The sequence below is a fragment of the Branchiostoma floridae genome, chromosome 3 (genome assembly GCF_000003815.2).
Source record: "Branchiostoma floridae strain S238N-H82 chromosome 3, Bfl_VNyyK, whole genome shotgun sequence".
NCBI classification, from domain to species: Eukaryota; Metazoa; Chordata; class Leptocardii; order Amphioxiformes; family Branchiostomatidae; genus Branchiostoma; species Branchiostoma floridae.
The window spans coordinates 9,414,699-9,437,913 of NC_049981.1; the positions used below are offsets into that span (position 1 = coordinate 9,414,699).

General features: G+C 37.9%; 1 protein-coding gene across 2 annotated transcripts in view; it reads left to right on the forward strand.

Moving 5' to 3' along the window:
• Nucleotides 1–23,215, forward strand: part of LOC118411611 (adenomatous polyposis coli protein-like) — an 83,676-nt gene that overhangs the window by 1,838 nt on the left and 58,623 nt on the right. Inside the window, exons 1-2 of one of the 2 annotated variants that reach the window (XM_035814074.1) lie at nucleotides 3,013–3,034; nucleotides 16,240–16,352. The gene's annotated coding sequence lies outside the window, so the exon portion shown is untranslated. Of the gene's footprint in view, nucleotides 1–3,012; nucleotides 3,035–16,239; nucleotides 16,353–23,215 lie in introns of those variants that run through there. The other variant, XM_035814073.1, reaches the window with a different exon arrangement.

Genomic DNA, 23,215 nt, shown 5'->3' on the forward strand with positions numbered 1-23,215 from the left:
GAGAGTACCTCTAAGTGGCACACTACATGCTTGAGCAGATAAGCATAAACATTGGAGATATGAATCCGTCTTGGGAATCAAATGTTATGTTTCTTAAACACCTAACACAACACATCTTATATACATTGGTAAACTCCTTCAAGTTGTTGTTCTTTTGGTTAGGAAAATATGCTTTTGCATTTCAGTTTTCTTTACATTTCAGTCCCCAAAAGTAGTCCAGAATTGTTACACATTTCCAATGCATTAGCATTAGAAGTGGTTCGAATTTCTCTCCATCTACTGTTACCATTCCCCAAGGAATGCCTGGACTTGTGGATGCCAGGAGAGAGAAATTCCATCAGTGGTTGGTCCATAATCCCAGCAGAACTAATGGTGATAGACCTGTATTCCCTAGAGACGACTGAAATGGCCTTGTGAAACAGCAGTAGCATGTCTATTAGTATTACCTACATGACTCATTCTCTCTACATGTACTGTATATATCATGTGCTGTTTGGCCTGAAAAAAAATGGTATAGCTGCTAGATAATATAGATATAATTGTGCCTGGCATTGGAATATTAATGTTGTGTTTCCAATTTCATAATCATTCTTGAACTGAAATGTATCTTGACAGTGGACACTGGTATTTTCAATATCATATTCTAAATGCATGTGGGTTTACATTGCCACTATGTTTGACAAACACAATTTTCTTTTGCAACGGAAATTTGGAGAACATGTTGGAAGGTGATTCTACAATGTTTTCATCACTCAAATGTCATATGGATCATCAAAATTTTATGTTCCTTGCCAGTGGTTGACCCCTGAAAAAAAACGGTATAGTACTAGCTTTTACTAACCAGGTGAACGGAAAGCAGAACATTTTTTTCCTAGTCCTTAGATTTAGACTAGAGTCGAGATCAAGGAAAGTGGCACTAACTGACTAAGGAACTGCCGACTCCAAAATCCTGCTCATGATAATCCGGGAAAAAAATTAGATGGTAATTAAATCAGCATTTTCCCATATCTACCTGTATGTCTAGATTAGGCCACACCAATTTAATTTCTTGGTTCACGGATTTTTTCATAAAAAATATGGAGCGAGAGGGCGAAATAAAAATAAAAATAAAAATTGTAAAATGGTTGGGATGAAGGTAACGGCTAATCCAAAACATAAAGAAAAAAAGTTTTCAGCTTGAAAAAAGTACAAAAACACTATTTTTGTACAGTAACAGCCAATTTGCTACACCAGAAAGTTGGTGAATGGTTTCATTAATGGTGAAAATTTGCTGAGTGGTAATTTTTATTTTTATTTTTTTTCCCAAAAAATAGGAGCGAGCGAATCCGTGAACCAAGAAATTAAATCGGTGTGGCCTTATTGTATTACATCCTCATTTTGTTAATCTTTTTAAGTTCATATTGTAAAAAAGAGGGCTTTGGTTATTGGTACTGATACCACAGATCAACAAGTCATTACTTTGTAATCCATTGTCATCAAGAACACATGGGTGCATAGCTAGGGGGTCTTGATTGATTGACTGGTTAGTGAGGAAATGTTCATGTTGCAAGTTGAACGACAGTTTTTATTTGGACCTTAGCAGTAATATCACATCACAACAAGTGTCATTATGTGCCCATTTACATGGTCATCAAGAACACTTGTGAGCATAGCTAGGGGGTCTTGATTGACATTTTGGGGAGGAAAGGGGTCACAAGTTGAACGACAGGTTTTACACTTACCAGTATATTAGGTCATTATTAGCACTGATGCAGTTCAACAAGTGTCATTATTTGTATTTACAAGGTCATCAAGAACACATGAGTGCATAGCTAGGGGGTCTTGATTGATTGACTGGTTAGTGAGGAAACGTTCATATCAAGTTGAATGACAGGTTTAATTTGGTTATTAGCAGTTCAACATTTCAATAAATGTCATTACTTTGTTTTCACACATTCATGATTAACACATGAGTCAGGGCTCGAAATACATTTTTCTGCATACCTGCACTGGTGCAGGTAACATTGAAAATTACCTGCACCAGACAATTTGCACCACTCTGAAGTTAGGAACATAGTATGGATCATACTAAATGTGTTCAGGAACCATTGCTATTTTTTCTTTTATACTTTATAGGTAGTAACATTCAATGCAGCTAATAACAATCCACATACACTTACATCATATGACATTTATGTATAAAACCCAGTAGATGGACCAGTGCAGGTTAAGTGCAGGTAAACACCAGAAATACCTGCACAGCTCCAATTTCACCTGCACTAACCTGCATATGCAGGTGGTATTTCGAGCCCTGTGAGTGCATAGCTATGGGGTCTTGATTGACTGGATTTGCTGTCCTAATTAAGTTGGTCCATTGATTAGAAAAAGGAAAGTGTTTTTTGATTGACAATAACGATTTGGGTGGGGCTAGAGATGTCTGTCTTTTACAAGTTTTTTAGCAATGATGCTGGTGAAATAGGCAATGTTTAATATCTATTTTCAAATGCTGATGATTATGCATTTTGGGACATACAATTCACATCTCCCAAAGATAACAAACTCTGTCACACTGTCTGGCCTTTACACTAAATTACAGGATGTCCCAAATAAAAGACCAGGAAAAGAGCGAAATTCAAGTAGCCTACTTTACCTAGTACTAAACACACCCATTTCCCCTACCCTCCTATGTCAAAATGTAGAAAATCAACAAGAAATGCAAAATAAAGAAAGAATTGTGACCAAAAAATTTTCACAGACATGTAGCCACTCTCTTATTGGTTAAGCAGATAATTGCCATTCTCTTATTGATTGAGCAGTTAATTGTCATTCTCTCATTGGTTGAGCAGTTAATTGTCATTCTCTCATTGGTTGACCTGCTAATTGTGATGGACAGCCAGGATCTATATGCACCTGGCTGTACCTAAAACTGTAATACAATCCAATGTGTGTCCTGAATAGTACCTGGCCATTATCTGTTTTGAATAATTCATGAATGGGATGGTCGTACACTAGAGACTACTGCTTGTGGACAAACCGGAGGTGTGGTAGAAGGCAGGTATGTACAAAACATGACCTCTCCTTGCTTTGCTTACATCTTCTGGGGTGTTGAAATTTCTGAGGAGATTTTCAAACAAACAGAAAAATCCTTGAACTGTTCATGGGAAATCTCGGGGGATTGCTAAGCAGATTGACCTTGTTCCTGTTTTTTTTTAACCCTTCCTTATTTGAGTGGGATTTTTTCCATGGGAACATATGTCAGATAGAATCTTTATGTTTGTATAAGACCTATGAAAAATAGAGCTTTTTACTCGTATATAGATTGAAATCTTTTGACCCTTACAGACTGAATGCATTATCTATGATATTGTTACAATATTAGCCATAGGTGAAAGAGTACTAGATGGCAAAAATAGATGAGTTGCTGATATATGTACGTGTATTTTTATTGTGTATGGACTTATATTATAATGTAGTATAGATCTAACAATACTTTGGTTGCAATATCACTATAATTACTTTGTGCTACAATCTTGCTTCAGAATAACAATGTTTTCATGTATATTTTAGCTACTTTTTTTTCTCTCCTTGCCGTATCCTATTATTTTATCACCTTTTCTCACATAGCTTTGTAATTAAAGCTAGAGTACTAGAAACATGTATTTATCTAAGGCCCCTTTTCCACAAGACGGCTTAGCAACAATAGAGTAACCATAATTGGATTTGTTTGCCTTCGATATCATAAATAATTGTAAAATACTGTAATATGATTTTTATCAATGAAAGTTGTTAAGAAATCTGTCAAAGTTTTGTTTGCTGATTTTGGTGGAAAGAAGGTGTTGATATTAATGAGTCTGTCTCTGGCCTGTGAAATTTCAGGACTCACCATATGTGTTATCAAGTTTGTCCAATTGACTGACCTCTAAATAACCTGTTTAGAGTCTTGCCCAATCAGAGGAAAAGAAGTTGACAGTTTTATAACCTGATTGGTGGTGAATTGCAGGCCAATCATTGGGTAACATTACACAGGTAGAAACATTTAGTAGCACGTTTGTGACCTCTGAATTTTGTCACTTGTGTCATGTGAATTTGAAATTGACCTTTTCAATGTTATGAGATGTACCGGGGAAATTTTAAACAACATATAATACATATGTATTATGTGGCACATGCTAAATTTTGGCTTTTGAATTGGGGAAATTTATGCTTCCAGATTTTTGAAATTTGAAAATTTTCTGCCATATATTTTAGGGCATTAGTTATTCATGAGTAATAGAATGTCATAAAATCATTTTAATTGTCCTTTTAACCCTCAAAACAAGATGTAACAATTTTAACAAAGCAAAAAAACACCTAAAAACTGTAATGTTCAGGATTCCTATTGGGAATCCGTGTTCTTTTCTGTGATGTATCGGAATGCGGTTGTCATGTCCAAAGCTGGATATGAAAAATGATTCTGCAAATGTTCCCTACAGACTATGCTGTGGGAATAGATGGGGGGATAGTGCATGTAATATTAACAACATCCCTAGAAAGAAGCCCTCCTGACCGCAGCATACTGTACAAATCATATCGTGCCACGGGAAAACGAAGGTGATTCATATTTGGGGCATTCCATTCGGAAGTAGGACGTAGGAGGGTTTTGTGGACTTACAGTGATTTTTATTATGTGATCAAAGTCATATTACCAGTACTTGTGTCATTATTATGTCATATCTGGGCCATGATAATGTTCAATAATACATGTGTTTCAGATTGGGTGACAACTTAGGCTTCAATAGAATCACTCAAATTGAAATTAACTTTATTGTGCCAGGTGCACCGTTATGGATAATTTGAATGCCGGATTCAGACCTGCTGTTGTTCCCATTTTTTGTTTGAGGACACCAAATTTTCTGAACTTTTGGCGTATTTTGTACTGAAAAGTGTGTTTTATCGGGTTCATATGACATAAATAAAGTACAACATGGTCGACCAGATGGTTTCCCAACCCACAGGAGTGCTGGGACTGAGGGTGACACGGAATACACCGTGTTGTATTCTTCTTGGAGATATTACAGTCTAGGCTAACAGGAATGCGCCATGCCTTGCTGACCCTCTATGTAAAAGGGAAGTGCTCTCACATACAGTGTGGGAGTTAGCCCCACAAATCTGCATCAACTTGTTTATCCTTCCCCTACATAATCTTCTTTAGCAGCAAAGCCTCACGCTGAGCTGTTTTGACCGGCGCTCGAGCAGGGGTCTGGGTAGATAAGAGGTTCAGATTTCTCTCATGTCTGGTTGTTTACAGTCCTTATGGCTCTTACAAGGCTTAGGCCACACCAAAATTATCTTTTGTTTCGTTTGGATTTTGTAATAACTATTTTATGCAGCTGAATTGGTCAACTTAACATCTTTGTACGAAGATTTACTATTTCACATATCGTTTGTTAGTATTGCGTACTCAGTAAACCATCTCATGCCATAGCATAACAGGTTTGTACTGTAAAATACAAGCTGCATATCCAGACAGATTTGTTTGATCCACTCACACCGGCTTTTCGATAAGTGTGGTGGGTTCTTAATGTGCCCGAGGTGTGACTCTGCTCAAACACAGGACCTCCATTTTTTGTCCTGTCCAAGTAACTGAAGCTAGATACTCACTTACACCTTGTCAGTGTTGAGTGAGAAAATTCATGTGAACTGCCTTTCCCAAGGGCACGAGATTCGTAGCATGATTCGAACCAGGGACCTCTGCATTCGATGCCAAAAACTCTGCAGTTTCGCCACACTGTAAAAATGAATGAATCTACACTAAACCTACAGAATATTTTAAAGGTCACTACAGAAATTAGGATTAATGTTGGTAACCTTTACTATAATGTGTATGCCACTGGTAATTGCACACTTACACTATTTCACTGATAATTCAACTAAGTGATTATAGTTAGATTGGACATGAGGAATATTTCACGTAACTAGATCAGGAAGGCTGATGCCAGTGGGACTTGTCTAGCACTAATTTATCTTCATGTTGCAATGATAAGATTATCATATTAGAGCAGTAGACAACCTGGAAAAGATATTGTTATTTGATTATTATACATTTATTGAACCATTTTTTGTCCCATTGTGAACTGTATGTTGTGAACTGTAATTCATTTATGAAGCTCCCTAAAATATGGAGAATGCCCCAGTACCCCCCTAGGATTGGCACACCTTCCAGTGGTCCATGTGCTGAAATCCTTGTCAGATAAGGTCCCCCCCCCCCCCATATGAAATTTGCTGCCGCTGCCTCTGTATCTACCTGCTGTTTATGGAGTATACTAATCTCTATGCAGATCCTACAATGGCATAAAATAGTACCAAACTGGCCAAGGAGTGTAGTCAGCCAAGAGGTGTCCATTTGCCATGTAGAATCTGCCGCCAGTCGGCTAGAACAAAGGCTATTAACATCCAATTGTTTCCCAATCAAACTGTGCTTGCAGTGTAGGTGCTAATTGCCCTCCTTCCTGTTTGATGCTAACTTCCAACTGGGACATGTGTTAGTCACTGAATTTGTCCCAGTGCAAGTTGCTCGTAAAATAATTAGCACATGGCAACAGGGAGGGGCAGCAACACCATTGTTGAATAGAAATGCTCCTCCCTGTTTCAGTGGAGGCAGATCTCCGGTACCCAAACACACTCCTAAGCCGGCTTCACTCCTCTGGTAGCTTTTGATACTATCTTATGCTACCGTAGGATCTGCTTGGAGATTAGGAGTATACCACACTGCTTTCAGGAAAAAAGGGGTGTCAGTGACTGTAGCACCTAAACACACTGATAGGGGGCCCAAAATCGACAGGACCTCAGTGACTACCTGCCCGCCAAAACTCATATAAATCCGTCAAAGGGATCTTGAGTTATAGAACCAAAAACAGTATAACCATCAGAGATCTGGATAGACCAAGTCCTAAGGCCACACCAATTTAATTTCTTGGTTCACGGATTCGCTCGCTCCTATTTTTTGGGAAAAAAAAAATAAAAATAAAAATTACCATTCAGCAAATTTTCACCATTAATGAAACCGTTCACCAACTTTCTGGTGTAGCAAATTGGCCTTTATATTATAAGCTCCTTAAAGTGTGGGTACAGGTGCTGTTACTGTACAATAATAGTGTTTTTGTACTTTTTTCAAGCTAAAAACTTTTTTTCTTTATGTTTTGGATGAGCTGTTACCTTTACCCCAACCATTTTACAACTTTTATTTTTATTTTTATTTCGCCCTCTCGCTCCATATTTTTTATGAAAAAATCCGTGAACCAAGAAATTAAATTGGTGTGGCCTAAGTGACTTAGAAAAATTCACAATCCAATTGGAAGCCATGAATACTGTATTCCTAGTCTATTGAAAGTCAATCCAAGCACTCCTCACACAAAGATAACTGTAATTAGGTACTCACAATCACTATTGTTCACAAGACAATAGTACAATAAAGATCAGTTCAATGCCTTTCTTTCTCTGTAACCCTTTCTATTGAAATGTAAAATTTGGCTGGAATATGTTTGTTCACTCCAGATAAAAAAATACCCCACTTGAAAAGAAGAAAAAAAGAAGCCACAATTGTGATAGACATAATCCTGGATGGGACTTTTCTATAAATAGCACAGGTGTGACCTAAAGGGCTTAAAATAACACCTGTCTTTTACTGCAGATATACAGGTAAGTGGTTTAAGTAGGTAAGCCATTCAAATTTTATCTCTAGATTCTCTGACATGTAGATACGTTATGTAGATATGCTAGATTCAAGAAGAAATTGAAGATTTCATACCTAGCTTGGTGAAATGTTTTTTTTTAAATTTCTTAATGCTATAGCGCTAGCTTTGCCATGTGTTATGATAATTGATAGTTGATTCTCAAAAAGCCAGGTGTCCAAATTAAGGTTATTGACCTCTCCAGACTGACCAGCTTTCTTTTGCTATACCACACTGCTTTCAGGAAGGGAGCGTCAGACTGTCATACTGCTAGGGGGGCCTCCAAATTGCCATGTTTCTTTGGGACCTCAATAACTACCCACATACTATGACATAGCAAAATCGTTGTAAATCTTTCAAAGGGATCTTTATCTTAAGTTATAGCTGCAAACACACAGATGACCTTATCATATCTTTTCGATAAAAGTGATGGGTTCTTTAAAGTGCTCCAGGTATGACTCTCATACATCTAATCTGAAAGGATATCGCTAAATACCAAAGCTAGTTACTCATATTCACTTGAGTCCAGTGACGAAATGTATTTGTACACCATTTGGGCCTGCTAGTGCAAGAGACTCTAACCAAGGAGGTTATATTCTTGCTCCAACCTAACATTTAAATCCCTAACATTTGAATTTTGGTCAACAAATCTAACCACAAGACTACCCTACCACTTCTTACCAAATCCTAATTTCCCCAAAGATTTTTTTTGTCCTTACCCAAATTACTGGAACTGATGAGGATGATTGATGTGACACCTCACTGTCAGTGGGCTCGACAGCTGTCAATCAAATGTGATTGATGTCTTACTAATCTCAACCTGAGACACAGAGTCAGAGTAGATACAAGCTGTGTAATACAAGACTGTAGATCCACTCACACTAGTAGAAAGGACCCCTACTTTTTTTCAATAAGTGTGGTGGGTTCTTTATTATTAGTTTATATGCTGGAGGTGTGGCTCTCTTCAAACACAGGACCTCCAGCTTATCCGAGGGACGCCCCTAACGAAAGCTAGGTACTCATTTTTAACTGATTCTAGTGAGGAAATTTGTGAAAACAGAAAAGTGCATTTTCCAAGGGCATGACATTGTAGTTACCTGCATGTATGCAGGTATGGTTTTCACGGGCGTGGGAAAATTTGGAAGCTGGGGATTTAGGGCGCTGTATCTCGAGAACGGATGGTGCAAGCATGACGATTTTTGGTACGCGGGTTGGGGGTGGTGGCTGACACTCAGGTTTGATTTTGGGCCTCCTGGCGCTTGAACTTGACATTGCAGGTGGCATTTTTTGTGTTTTTGGGGCACTTTTGGCGCTGTGTGTCCGGAATGATACGCGCCATTGCGACGATTTTTGGTGCATGGGTGGGAAGTTGTTGCCTGTTGCCTAGGATTGACTTTGGGCCTTGTCACGTTTGAACTTGACGCGGCAGGTCGAATTTTGTGTTATTTCCGGAGCTATATCTTCTGAACGGTTGGTGCGGGCGCAATGATATTTGGCACATGTGTTGGCGGTGGCTGAATAATTCTCAATTTTGATTTTGGCGCCCTTGGTGCGTGAACTTGACATTCCAGGTTACCTTTTGTGCGGGCACTGCGCGTGCGCTGTATCTCCGGAACGCAAGGTGCCATCGTGTTGCTATTTGTTACGTGGGTTGTTGCTGGTGTCCTGGTGGTCAGGTTAGATTTTGGGCCTCCTAGTGCTTGAACTTGATACTGTAGGTTGACCCTGTTTTTGTGTGGTTGGGGCATCCCCCCAATATCTGCTTGGTTTGGTTGGGTTTGGGTTGATTGATAGGTCTTTAAGCTTAGGTGTAGAATTGTCATCTGTTTTTGCACTGGCTTCTGCCACCTTCAATGTATCATGTTACTTTGTATCAACAGTGTTTCCAGCCAGATGAGTTCAGTTTGTACTAGTATCTGTTGCTGTTAGGTACAATTTGAGTTTGCTTCTTAGTCTTTGTGGTGTTTTGAGAGTTTAAAGTTCTGGTACAAGTTCCTTTACCCTGTTTGGCAATCAGAAGAAGATACAACTTTCTAAAGTGGAGGAGAAATGTATAGAGCTTGCAGTGTAAGAGAAAGGTATGTATTATTATTATTATTATTATTATCTTCCTGTGTTTCTTGTTGTTTCTTTGGGGATGCCATTTCCGTATTGTATGCAGGTAATTTGTAGTTTGGGGCTAGTCATGGTCGCTTGATTTTTGGGCCTGCTTAATCTATAGTACATACATGGTTAAGTGGTAGAAGCTTTGTTCTATTTTAAATTTGGTATCGTTTGTTGCATTTTGTCACTTAGGTTTAGGTTTTAGTTGGATGGTTGAATAAAAATATCATATCACCCTGGGGACTAACTGTTGCTGCTGGATGGGGGCTACCACTATTCTATGTTGTCTATGGAACTACTGTAAAAACTTAATTGGTCAAATTATGCAAATAACCTTCCAGTGTCAAGTGTTATAGCACTCCAGAAATAAATCTTTAATGAATATCATTGCCACACTAAGGAGATTTAGCAGCTGCATTAGGTCAGTACATTGAAATAGGAAGATATCAGTACTGAATATATCATATGTGACAGAATAACTACAAGGGCCATCTGAGACAAAAAAAGTTAGGAAAAGTCGTCTCAACAAATTCAAGGTACTGTGGTTGGTTACATGGTTAAGAAATCCAAAATAAGTAATGTTCATCCATGCCCAAACTTACACATTCCGAAAATGGAATTTCATACTTTTGCATGGTGCACATTTTCCAACCACGCAAACACGGACAAAAAGGGAAAAAAATACACAATAGGTCTACAGACACCCAATACATTTCATGCAGGCCTGAGGTCTACGAACTCTTGTTTCTTAGTGATTTAAACCTACAGTCAACAGCCCTAGATGCAAGACCACATAGGAGCACTCGGGCCCCTAGCTGGTCTCAAGTAATGTACATGTGTCTTTGTTCTTGCTGTAACAAATCATAGGGCAAGACCACCTGCCCTGTGCCTTGCCCCCCTTCCTTTTGAATGGCATTGGCCCCAAACAGGGGAAAATTGTAGGTTATGTGTCATAATGGGGGTACACAGTCAAAGATTCCTCACCTCTTTTGAGTCCTTTTGTGGAGGGTAAAGTTTGGGGACAGTCCTGTAATGTTTAAAGGTGAGGAGAGTATTTAGGGATGAGCCATGAATGCATATGGTGGGTCTTATCATTACCTCCATGAAATGTCATGGAGGTTATATTTTACCCTGTGTTTGTCTGTGTGTCTGTGTGTCTGTCTGTCTGTCTGTGTGTAAACAAATTAACTCAAGAACGGCTTGGTGGATTGGTTTCATACTTGGTGTGTTGGTAGGGTGTGATGAAAGCTGGAAATGATTAGATTTTGGTCCCCCTAGCGGCTTCCCTTGGTACTGCAGCGCAACTTCTGGGTTTGCTATCTCGTGTTCTGAGCAAGCTATGGTCACGATTTTTAAGTTTTAGATAGCTCTTGTGCTCAGAAATAAGTGACATAAGTTTGGGCCCCCTAGCGTCTAGTTTTGGGAAAGCAGGGGTATTTTTGTCAAAAACTTCTGAAGACGATAACTCAAGAAGGGAACAACGGATTTTCATCATTTTTGGTATGTAGGTACCTTAGACAATGTTTTACAAGATAAAATACTAATTATGCAAAACAAGAGTACATTTGCATAATTAATGAGAATATTCTATCATAGCATTTTTTCAATGTATCTCTTGTTCCAGACATGCTATGGTCTTGATATTTTGGTGGTAGATAGCTTTTGGTGTCATAAAAAAGTGGGGCAAGTTTCAGCTCCCTAACATTTAATTGTGGAACTGCATGGGTGTTTTTGTCAAGACACTCCAAAGAGGATAACTGCAGAAAGAAACGATGGATTGCCTGCATTTCAGGCATGCGGGTAGCTTAACCAAAGATGTTCATAATGATATACATGTTATGCAAATGAGGACTTAATTTGCATAATTAATGAGGAAATTCTATAGTTCCATTGTTTTCAATAACTGGACCTCAATACATGTAACACATGTTAATTACGATAGGTGGAATATAAGCAGATACCAAATATGGTAATGAGGAACTTATTTGCATAATTTGTGTAAAAATTGCAAAACCGCTTTATGATTAATAATGGGAATTTTATAACTGTGACATGTGTACGTTAGTCAATGATGAACAACACCATGCATGAATTATGTTAATGTGTTAGTCAATTGCATGAAAGTTACGAAAGCTCTAAATTTTCATGGAGGTATGAGGTCGCCGAACTCTAGTTTAGAAATGTTTTTAAAAAATTAATGTGATTTGGCAATTTTAACACAGATCTGCTATTAAAATTGTTTTGTTATTTGCAAATCTTCTGATGAAATAATTTCTTTCAAGTATTTGCCCTATATTAGATAAGGTCTGATTGTGGATGCCAAGAACTAAGGAATTACATTAGCCTGGCCTAATCCTTATAAACAGGATTTAAAGGATTAATCTCAACCTGTAACTGAACACCAGATTAGCTTTGTTCAAAATCCACAACAGTCAACAGATGACCATTTCAGGAAGTCACCGACAGATCAAAAAGCTTTTGTTACTCAGGCCCAATCTATACACAGTTTTTACCGATATCGGTGGATGTGTCGGGAGGGATCTGGAACGCTGGCCGCGGGACACCCGTGGCGCTTGCAGTCATAAACAGCTATATAGCCTAATGAGCCCACGTTGTATGCTAATGAGCCTTCCCGAAGTCGGGACACATCTACACGCGCGCGGAAGCTGTCGGGGACCCCTGCTAAGCTATCGGGGACCCCTGCTAAGCTTTCGTACGAATGGTCCGGACCTTTCGGGAGAAATTTTCCCGATATCGTAATGGCGATATAGCAGTTCCATCTAGACAATGAAAAAAAGCTGTCGGCGAATGGTTGTAGGCTCGCCGATATCGGGAAAAACTGTGTGTAGATCGTGCCTCACTGAAATCTCTGTGATTTGGTTTACTTTTCAACAGTGACAAACATGTATAGAGCATGCAAAAATAAGATTTGTGGTACAGTAAATTATTTTAAGGTTGTTGGGACTTTGCGGAAAAATTAGGCGTTCCTGGTTTTTAAGTTTTCTGTTGAAAAAAATACTGTATCATTACATGGTGGTCAGGACATATTGGCAAGGAAAACAAATATGTAGTACATATGCTACCCTTGGGTGTAGTTGTAGATTTTTAAGTGACACCAGTGAGGTACATTTGATGCCAAATTTTGAGTATATTTGTAGTTGGTAAGTAATGTTATGATTAGTAGGCTACCACACTGGTATCATTTTCTGAACTTCTTGAATACAGGAACAAAACTTAATATTTGACTGTGTGTACCATGTTTTATTACATCAATTCAAATGTTCCCACATTTATGGTCTCTAATATTTAGAAAATTTAGGCATCTTGATTTTATTGCCTATTTTTTTCTCTTTCTGACACATAATATTTGGAGCTAACAGTCGATGTCATCCATAAAAGTTACTTGCTGTGGCCTTAGTACAAAATGAGCAATGCCTTAGCAATGCTTAAGCCCCCCTCTACCTCCTATTGATCCCCTTCAGACTTCCTGGCCCCACATCCAAGGTTTTCAATTTTCCGTTATTTCATGGCGAGCGAACCGATTTCCTCCGCTAGACCGGGAGTCCGCGTCTTCCCGGCACCATGCCGACCGCTTTGATACCGAGACGGGCGTTTACACGGGGTCGCAGGTCTCTATGGGCCGATACTTTTGAACCTACAAGTTTAAGTTCAAAAACATCACCCTTGAACACAGTAGGTGGAAGAGTTGAGCCGCCAGATGTGTTTAAAGTATGGGAGGGTCAGCTGTTGCTATGGTGACAGGATGACCTTGAATATTAGATTATAAGGGTTGAAAGGCTGCTGGGTAGTTGGGTTCAAGGTCAGTTGAATGATTATTAATGACCTTGCTGTCAACACAAGTTGAGGGATTTTCGTGTAGGTGTTGTTGTTTTTAATCTCCAAGCAGATATCCAGAGGTTTTAATTTCTTTGCAAGCCATTTACATTGTATCTAAAGTTATGTTAACGCTACTTACGTGTAGATTACATAGGAATAAACAAAAACAATAAATCTGAGATCACAGAAAGACTGCTAAAGTATGTTTGAACATGCAATATTTTTATCTGTTGTGTAGTAACTATCACAGACTGTTGGAGCTTAATGTTCTTGCAAAGCCTTTGTACAAATTGATTTAGGCAGTACTATTATTCCATAACTGTTTGTTAGATTTCCAGAAAGTATAAGAGTGAAAAAAAGCTTTGTAAAAAAGAAATGGTTACTTGCAACACTCTATCTCTGAATTACACAAGAAGTTGGAATTCTTCCAAATTTTGTGTTTGAAGGTCTTGTTCAACACTAATTTAGACAAACTTATTCACCATGAAGTTCTATATCTTAAGACATATTTGAGATACATTTGTGTTTGTGGCTTTTCTTTCATACATGTTATGTAAGCATGCTAAATACATTTAAATGTTTCTTCCATGTTCAACCAGTGTAGGAATTTTGTGAAACGGTTCAAAGGTTGAAACTGTTTGCTACTGCACTGGTGTCCTGTATCCAGGCAAGTTGAAACTCAGGTCAAGTTTGTGTACCTTCCCTCTGGCCCCTATACCACCCAGCACACCAGACAGATGCTCCCACCATTCCCATGGAAATTCCCCAACCCCTTTCTTCTCTTTCTTTTCTCCCCCCTTTTCTTCAAGCGAAACGGAAGGAAGAAATTGCTGAATTCCATTTGGCGCAATTTTCCAGTCGGGGAGTTTTCCCGGGGAACAATGCCGGCATGCAAGTGGGCAGCGGATCCCTTTTCACAGAAATCCTGACCTCTTTGTTACCATGCAAAAATGTCAAAGCAAGGGGCCTTTTCCAGGGCCAGGAGGGGTTCTAACTTCGACTGTCTCGGAGGGAGTTTTGTCCACGTTTCGGGGCAAAGTTTTGGCAGACAAAACTTAGAGTTAGAACGTGTGTGTCGAACTTGTTTAAGCAGCAAGAGTTTGGGAGAATGGAGACAAGGCATTAAGGGTATCTCACAAGTAAGCTTAGAAGTTATTCTTTTGAATAGAGGTTTTAAGGCTTATTTTGAAAGGGGAATCTCTGTGAGGATATGCAGTGCTAGTCGCCTTTGTTAGGTTTTAAGACTTGGACTATGAGTCTAGTAGGCTGTTTTTGAATGGAGTTAAAGTCTGGTCAGTGAGTTTACAAATCTAAGTTGTAAAAGAACTTTTTATTAGTGATTGTCTGTTGTTATGAAGGAATAAGAATGGAGTAGATCTTTGCTTTTACACAATTTGTTAATGTTTGATGTTGTAAACAACTCAACAGTAACTCTTAAAATTGTAGCTATGGTAACAAAATAAAGTACTCAAGTTTTAACATTTTGTTATGATAAGCCATTTATAGCATGATTTTAAGTTTCAGAACCTTTCACTATTACCAGTATTAGTATCACATACGGGTAGTCAAGCTTCAGAATAGATCTGCTAAATATTTGAGAAAGCATCCGTTGTCTTTTGTCAGTGACTGTTGAAAATCTCTTTTGAATCTGTTCAATAGGGTTTTATAATATAATCATAAATACTGTAGAACAGTATCTAGATCTACTAGTAACCGAAGTTAGTACTTTGATTTGAACAGTATCTAAATGTAAGAGAATGGTGGGGAAGTTTGTAAGATTTACGTACAGGAAATGATTAATGAACTCTAAGATTGGACCAGTAAATACTTGAGTTTGTCCGTGTTAGACCCGTGTTTGAGAACACACAAAGTCGCGTTAGCCCGTACTGTCCGGGGATATTTGTGTCCGCCTGTCGTACCCTTTGAAACCTCGTAGAAAACATCCTGACGCTGTATTCCATGTAAACATGTTCTATCTGTAGCTGTCTGTGGAGTAAACATGGCTCAAGCTAGGCAAACCTAACACAGTTGATACAGTGTTAGAAGGAGGGACAAAGGAGCAAAAGGGAAATGATTATTGATTGTAGAAAGAGAAAGTGGTCTAGTAAATTGTTTTATTATCATTTGTGCAGAGCTTGCGATTCATTTCCTGCAACCTACAAATTTAAGCACTCAGAAACAATTTTGTTGTTGGCAACAGCTACCGGTAATTGCAAACCTTTCTGAAATTCAAACTTTGAAATTTTAGTGACAGTGATAATGTAAATGTACAATACGTTTTTTCTTTTTTTTTCTGATATGTTACATACATGTGAATCATATGTAACTGTCAAGAATATGCAATTACATCATGTAATCCTTCACGAATATCTAGATACACTATCTAGATGCACTGATAGTCAAAAATCAGATGCACAACTTCACTTTTGGGTGCACAACAGTGCATATGCACCCAGTATATCCAAGGATAAAGATTTTATTTTCATATTGGATGTTCTATGCAAGATTATGATTGTTGTTATGAAGTTGATAATGCAAATTTCATGTCTATGTCTGTCATAATTTTGCAGCAAATAAAATAAGATTTGTCTTCTTCTTTTCTGTCATACAGGAAAGTTTTAAAAACCTTTGACCTGGTGCTGCTGACCAATGAGGAGGCAGAATGAAGACACACCTCCAGCTACATTGCTGCCAATTGGTCTGCTGTCGTGCTGATTGTTAAAGGTAGGTAATGCCAGAATATATGTGTATTTTATGGTACAGATGTTTTTTGGATGGCGGCTGTGTAGAAGAGCTCCCCCTAGTGACATAAATTGAAACTGCAGCAGTGAAAGCAAATTACCACTATAGCTGCTACTGGTAAGCATGCAGTCTTTAGAAGACTTTTTGCTTGCCTAAAGAATTATACTGGACTTTGTCCAAACATGCTAGACAATTTTGACAAAAAATTACAATTAGATATGTCATGCATGGGTTACTTGTTAGGGATTTTAAGAGTTTAGTATATACATTTGCTATTGTTAAACTGGATATAAACCTACATATATTTCATTGCTTTGTATAAAGGAGAGTCATGACTTTAAGGATCAACAGTGACCGATAATAGGTACTGCATGATAATTGGTACAGTTACATTACCCCTTGCTGTATCGCCTTAGGATATGGCATGTTTTTGTGGTATATGTAGTATAGCCTTCTTTTGTGAGGGCTTCACTTGAACCAATATACCAAAATTTATCATATGAGATGCATATCAAGACCCTTATAAATTTCTCTCGCTGGTGTAGAAAGAGGTATTACATTAAGGAACTGTTTTTGTAAAACAGATTTCCTAAAGTTGTTATTCCTTTTAGTTGTTTTATTTTATCATTTAGGCCACACCAATTTAATTTCTTGGTTCACGGATTTTTTCATAAAAAATATGGAGCGAGAGGGCGAAATAAAAATAAAAATTGTAAAATGGTTGGGGTAAAGGTAACGACTAATCCGAAACATAAGAAAAAAAGTTTTCGGCTTGAAAAAAGTACAAAAACACTATTATTGTACAGTAACAGCACCTGTACCCACACTTAAAGGAGCTTATAATGTAAAGGCCAATTTGCTACACCAGAAAGTTGGTGAATGGTTTCATTAATGGTGAAAATTTGCTGAGTGGTAATTTTTATTTTTATTTTTTTTTCCAAAAAATAAGAGCGAGCAAATCCGTGAACCAAGAAATTAAATTGGTGTGGCCTTAGGCCATGTTAATTTGATTGTATGGATGACATCCTCTGGGAACCCCAAAACTGATGCGAGCATGCAAAAAATGTTTGTCCAAGAAAATTGTCAGGAAGGTTGAACAAATAACAAAATACACACTCTAAACATGATGTACAGAGCAATAGTGTCTTCATTTTTGTTCTCTCACATCTTTGACTTTGAAAGAGACTTTTGCATTCTACAACAGTATCCGTATTCCAATATCTTTCTGCACTTTTCTGCAAATATTTTCTCTTTTTGGAGCTGCTTTGCACAATATGCTTGCAAACTTTTTTTGGAAATGGATGTAATTTTATATGAATTTGGACGTGATCCATATAATCAAATCAACATGGCCTTATTGGGAACCAAAATCAAGAGCCAGTGAATGAAATTGAAGAAGCCTAATGGGAGAAAAGTTGTGTGTAGTGCTAATTCTGCTCTACATGATTTTACCAGCAGAAGTCAGAGGTTAGAACTTGACTAATGGTGTCAGCGTGGCACCAGGACAGTAATGATGTTGGATGCAGGATGTAATGTGTGTTGTGCATGCTTAATGACTTATTAGCATAAAATTGCAGCCCCACTCCTTGGTAATAACCCTCCCTAGGGGGCTTATGGGCCTTTGGGATAATGGGGGGGCTATAATGCTATACCTTTATATGTTGGGCAGGTAGAAAGGGTTTACATTAAACTCACATAAATTAAAAAGGGTCTGCATTGCAAAACGAATAACTTCAAGTTGTCAACAGACCATTTTGTCCAACTTTCCTACGAACCCCAAAATGTGTTCGAACCAGTTCGATAGTTCACTCGCATCTTTACTGGAGTTTGTTGTTTGATTAATTTACGTTTTGCGGCTGCGCTATTTCCGGTATGCTACCAGAAAAAAGGGACTTGCTTTCATATATAGTAGATTGAGGGGGGGGGGGTTGACTCTTATTATTTATTATTTATTTTTATTTCTTCCTCAAACGTACATAGGCAGGGAAATACACACATGGTATACCCTGAATTGCGTAGGTTTGTTACAAAGAAACTTATACGTGCAGAATGTCAACAAACAAACACTAAGCATACAGTAGATCCGAACTCACAGGCTGATGGTAATGACTCTTATCAGTAAACTCAGGAGTGCCTGCAATAGTTAACTGTTACAGTAAATTGAATTTTCATCACAAAATGTTTGGGGAATGACGTCATTAGATTGTTCCGAGTGTCTGGCAAAACTCTGGTCTGTGAGTAGAAACACAACCGGATGTGTTGTGACCAGGCTTTTAGCCAGGCATGTGTCAAGGTGTCATTTAGATGCGCTTTTCTTGAAATAACATGAAATTGGGGAGCAGAGGTCCTCTACTGTGACCTCTCTGACAAAAATTTTGCCCCTCAGGATACCTTAGAATGCACCATTTTAACTTAAAATTCTTGAAAACTGTGCACCAACCCCCTACAATGGTCAACCCTATATCACTTACTGTGACTCACCAAGAAATTTGGACCCCCAATATAAGATGAAATAAAATCCTAGCTAAAAGCCTGGTTGCAACATTTAACAATTGGCTAGGAATAATTCAGTTCAGTATATACAATAGTAGTAAATGATTTATGAATACCACTCAATGCAGAATTCAATATAACATGCTACATAGAATTTAAGTGACATATCATGCTTTGCAAATTATTTACTATAAATGCTTTAAACTTCTATATCTCTTACAAATGAATTTAAGCACTTTGCCATGTGGTTTTCTATGGAGGTTAATGAGTTATTGTTTACCATAAGAATTAGTGATCTGCCACAGATAGCACTTTTGATTGATGGCACACTGTGGAGATATCCTGTATATAATCATACAGTGGAAATGAACAAAACATCAGAAGGCAATTGTATGTCATACTTACTTATTAAGGACTACACAAATGCTAAAAAAATATGTAATATATTTTATGCATCATAAAGTTAAAATAATACTATCAATCTTGAAATGTTTGGTATGGTTTTGTTAAGACCGTTTTTAGAACTAGGCCTGACAGGTTAAATGTGAGATAACGTCTGGTAAAAGTCACATGACCTTTTCATGATATAAGAGCTGTCTCCACTCATGGCATCCGTGCATGGAAATTTGCACATTGGAACGGACAAAAATTTCACTCTGTCTATCGTAAAAATCTGAATGTCATGAGATGAAACTGATGAAAATATATTTTGATAGGCATAAAATGACAGATTTAACAAGAACAACAACATTGGGCTTGAAAAACAGTGGGACAGAAAAATTTGAATTTCTTTGTAAGACATTCAAATTACGAATACCGTTACATGACATACCATGTATCACCACTTTGTTATCGGGCACTTCATTCCTCAACTGTCAAGCTTCTGTCCAATCCCTCAAGTTAATGAGATACTTGCATTAGACACTTGTATATTTTACCGAATTTACGGCAAAAATATGTCCGGCTTTTAGATGATTTCGGTAGTTAAGGGTTCATTTTAATTAATGTTAAGATAACTTATTGAGATAGGGCACATCATTTTTATCGAAAAAGGAAAGGATTATGAGGTATAATCTGCAGATTAACCAAAGTGCCGTCGGAAAGTCATTATTTTGAATGCGCAGATGGCAAATTTTGTTGCATAGATTAGTGACGATTCTAATTAGATTTTGGCAAATTCTAATGTTCTTAGTTTTGCACACTATAAGTATATTGTACATGTTATTTACACATGCAACTTTCAATCCAAGCGATACTTGTGCATGAAAGTAATTACAGTATTTCTCTAAAATATGTGTTTTTCATTGTTTTGTACTTAAACGAAATTCTGAGTTTAATTCAGTACATACATTCAAACACACTGTCTCACACCTTTCAAAGGAATATGTGTGCAGAAAATTTAAGTTATTTCTAGATGACATTGCATTTTTCTTTTGTTGTTTTTTCTATATTCCTTCATGAATAAGCATTTCACAATAGTGTGACTTGAATTCATATCAGTTATTATGATTCATGTTTATACATGACCCTTTAATTTTTAAAAGATGAATGTCCACTTTGAATTTGATTAATAATCTGAAAATTTGGACAAGCTTTCTTGTACATATTAAGTTGTATAGTCAAACTGCATTTTAGTCATAGCATGAAAGTTCATCCGTGTTGGTAGAATACATTATAGAAAAATTGCTAAAATTTACTTCCAACACTGTAATAACTATAGGGACTTACCCCTCTGCTACATATATCCAATACATTTCTTTATCCCAAATGCAATTTAAAACATTTCATGTCAATGTGACTTGTTCAAGGCTGAGATTTTGTGCAACAAAACCATTCGTATTAATTTTCAAACGATGGACAAATTTGGTCTCAAGGGACAGGTATTTGTAAATTCCATCATAGACAAAGAATTTGATGACATCATACATGTACAAAAATGTATGTAAATACAATTTGTTTTTTCAAAAGTTGGTTGAAGTCTTTTTATGTGAATTCTTTATAGAGAGAATTATCGTCTTTTTAATGTCAACTGACAGTACAATCTTTCACAGAAAACACCAAAGGTAAAATTATTCTTTTGATATGTCTTTGTTCTTGCAGGGCTTTGATGGATAGTACTCTTGATACATACGAGTTTGCAGTAAAATATTCTGGCCACATAGACATCGTCTGTCACTGTCACTACCACTGTATGAGAATGTTGGAATATAACAGTACATAAACTACCCACCAGTTTTGTATAGTTACAAACTGCATAAAACTTTAGCATAAGGTTTGATCTACTCATACCGAGATGGACTCCAACTCATTTTTCTTATGAAGCATGATGAGTCCTTTATGCAAACAAAGGAGCTCTGGCTTTAATCCTCCCGGAGGACGTTCCTTACCAAAGTTGGGTACTCAAATTCACCTGAGTAGAGTGAGGAAGTAAGTGCCTTTCCCAAGGGTACAACATTGGGACCTACTTGTCAATAACCTTTAGTCACAAGACCACCTTAACTGGACTTTTGTTTGTGGTAAAGTTTTGTAGCTTGTATGTTTTGGTGAAAAAATGTTTTAAAAAGCCTTGTCCCAAGAGAAATTCAGTGTCTGAATCCATTAGGCATTTTCTATTTTGTTGCATACTGTTTTTGGAAAGTGGGCAGTTAATGTTTAGCCCAGGGCAAGTTTAGAATAAAAATGTTTTATCCGTGAATAACTTCATCAGGTTGGCAATTATTCATATAGTAAGGTTCTTTTAGCACAACCAGAAAATAACTTACTTCCGACGTTTCGGTGTCTGTCAGACACCATCATCAGGGTGGAATGACGGGAACTACTTCTTGCTGCTACTTATAGCTGATGTAGGTGGCGTTGCAGCAGCAAGAATGCCATCCCAGACGTGGCTCAGCTCGTATCCCCCCTCGTCTCTGTTCATGACTGGCACTGATTTTCTGATCCAAACTGCTTCTTTAATCCATCTAGTTCTTCTGTTTTCCTCTCTGTCAATGACTCTTGCCCCCTCCCAGTCTATTACGCAATTGTTTCTATGAATATGGTCTGTGACTGCCGATTTGTTCTCTGTTTGTTCTGCTGCCTTCTTCTGAGATCTTGTGTATGCACTGCCTTTGCTGTTTTGTGCCTCCTTTTTGTGTTCTTCAAGTCTGGTGTTGAAAGTCCTGCCCGTCTCTCCAATGTACACCTTGTCACAACTTTTGCACGAAATCTTGTAGACACAGTCTGTTTTAGAGGAGTCTTCCAGTCTGTCCTTGGGATGCACCAACAAGTTTCTGAGCGTGGTCTTGGGCTTAACTGCCGTGGCAATGGCATGTTTTCTGAAGATCCTACATCGGCTATAAGTACAGTGGAATCCGCTTTATTGTATCGCCTATTTGTCTGGGCATTTTATCCAATTATCCGGCCTATTCTAGAGTCCGAAGTTGGCTATATGACCAGCTTTAGTGGCATTGGTTGGGGAGGGGTGTAGTTTTGAAAACCAATACACAAACATAACACACAGACACTCATAGAGGTTACCACTCTAACGATACGGAACTCCGTTTACAAAACTTTAATCATATGTTCCGATACTGTGCGATTTCTGTGAGATGCTTGATCTAATAAAGAGTTCAAATCAGTGGCTAAATGCACATGTGGAAAAGTACGCTTGACTCGCACAGCCGTGCGTCGGCAATTTGGCGGCATACCAAAACAAAGACGAACATGGCTCTGCTCGTATGCCGGAGAATATGACGTTACTTTCATAATTTTAAGTTAAAACAACGGTATTGGAGAGTGATAAACTCTTCACCTTCTTGTCTACAACTTGTGTCTACAAATTACTCTGAAATTTACGTCTTTCGCGGTGGAAGACGGAAAAAATTCACGTTCAAAACATTCAAAATGGCGGCACTTGGGTTGAGATATCCCGCCATTCAATGCGCAAGATAGGTCATTGCGAAATCACACCCCTGTTGCCTGTTGCGTTACGTGCGTTGTTGTAAATCTACGTAGCGCAGCCGAAATCAGCTCAATTAATGAGACACTGGATATGAAAAAAACACATTTTTGTAGGGTAAACCAAGTTTAGACATTGTCTGAAGGGGAAATATGAACTCAAAAGCGTGTTGACGTTCCAATGACGTTCGCCCATCATGCCTTGCGGCAACCTAACAAAATGGCGCCTAACTCCAAATGTTCGCACGCTAGCACAGCGCTATCGGCTAGATCGGCTTTTCTGTGGAATGTAACTTTCTTACGGTCCTTTACATGGCTTTACGCCTTTATACATACATTTACTAGTTACCTTTGGACTCATTTTGTAAGTTTTAGGGCATATTTTACAATTGTTAATTTGTGTGACCTGACGTAAT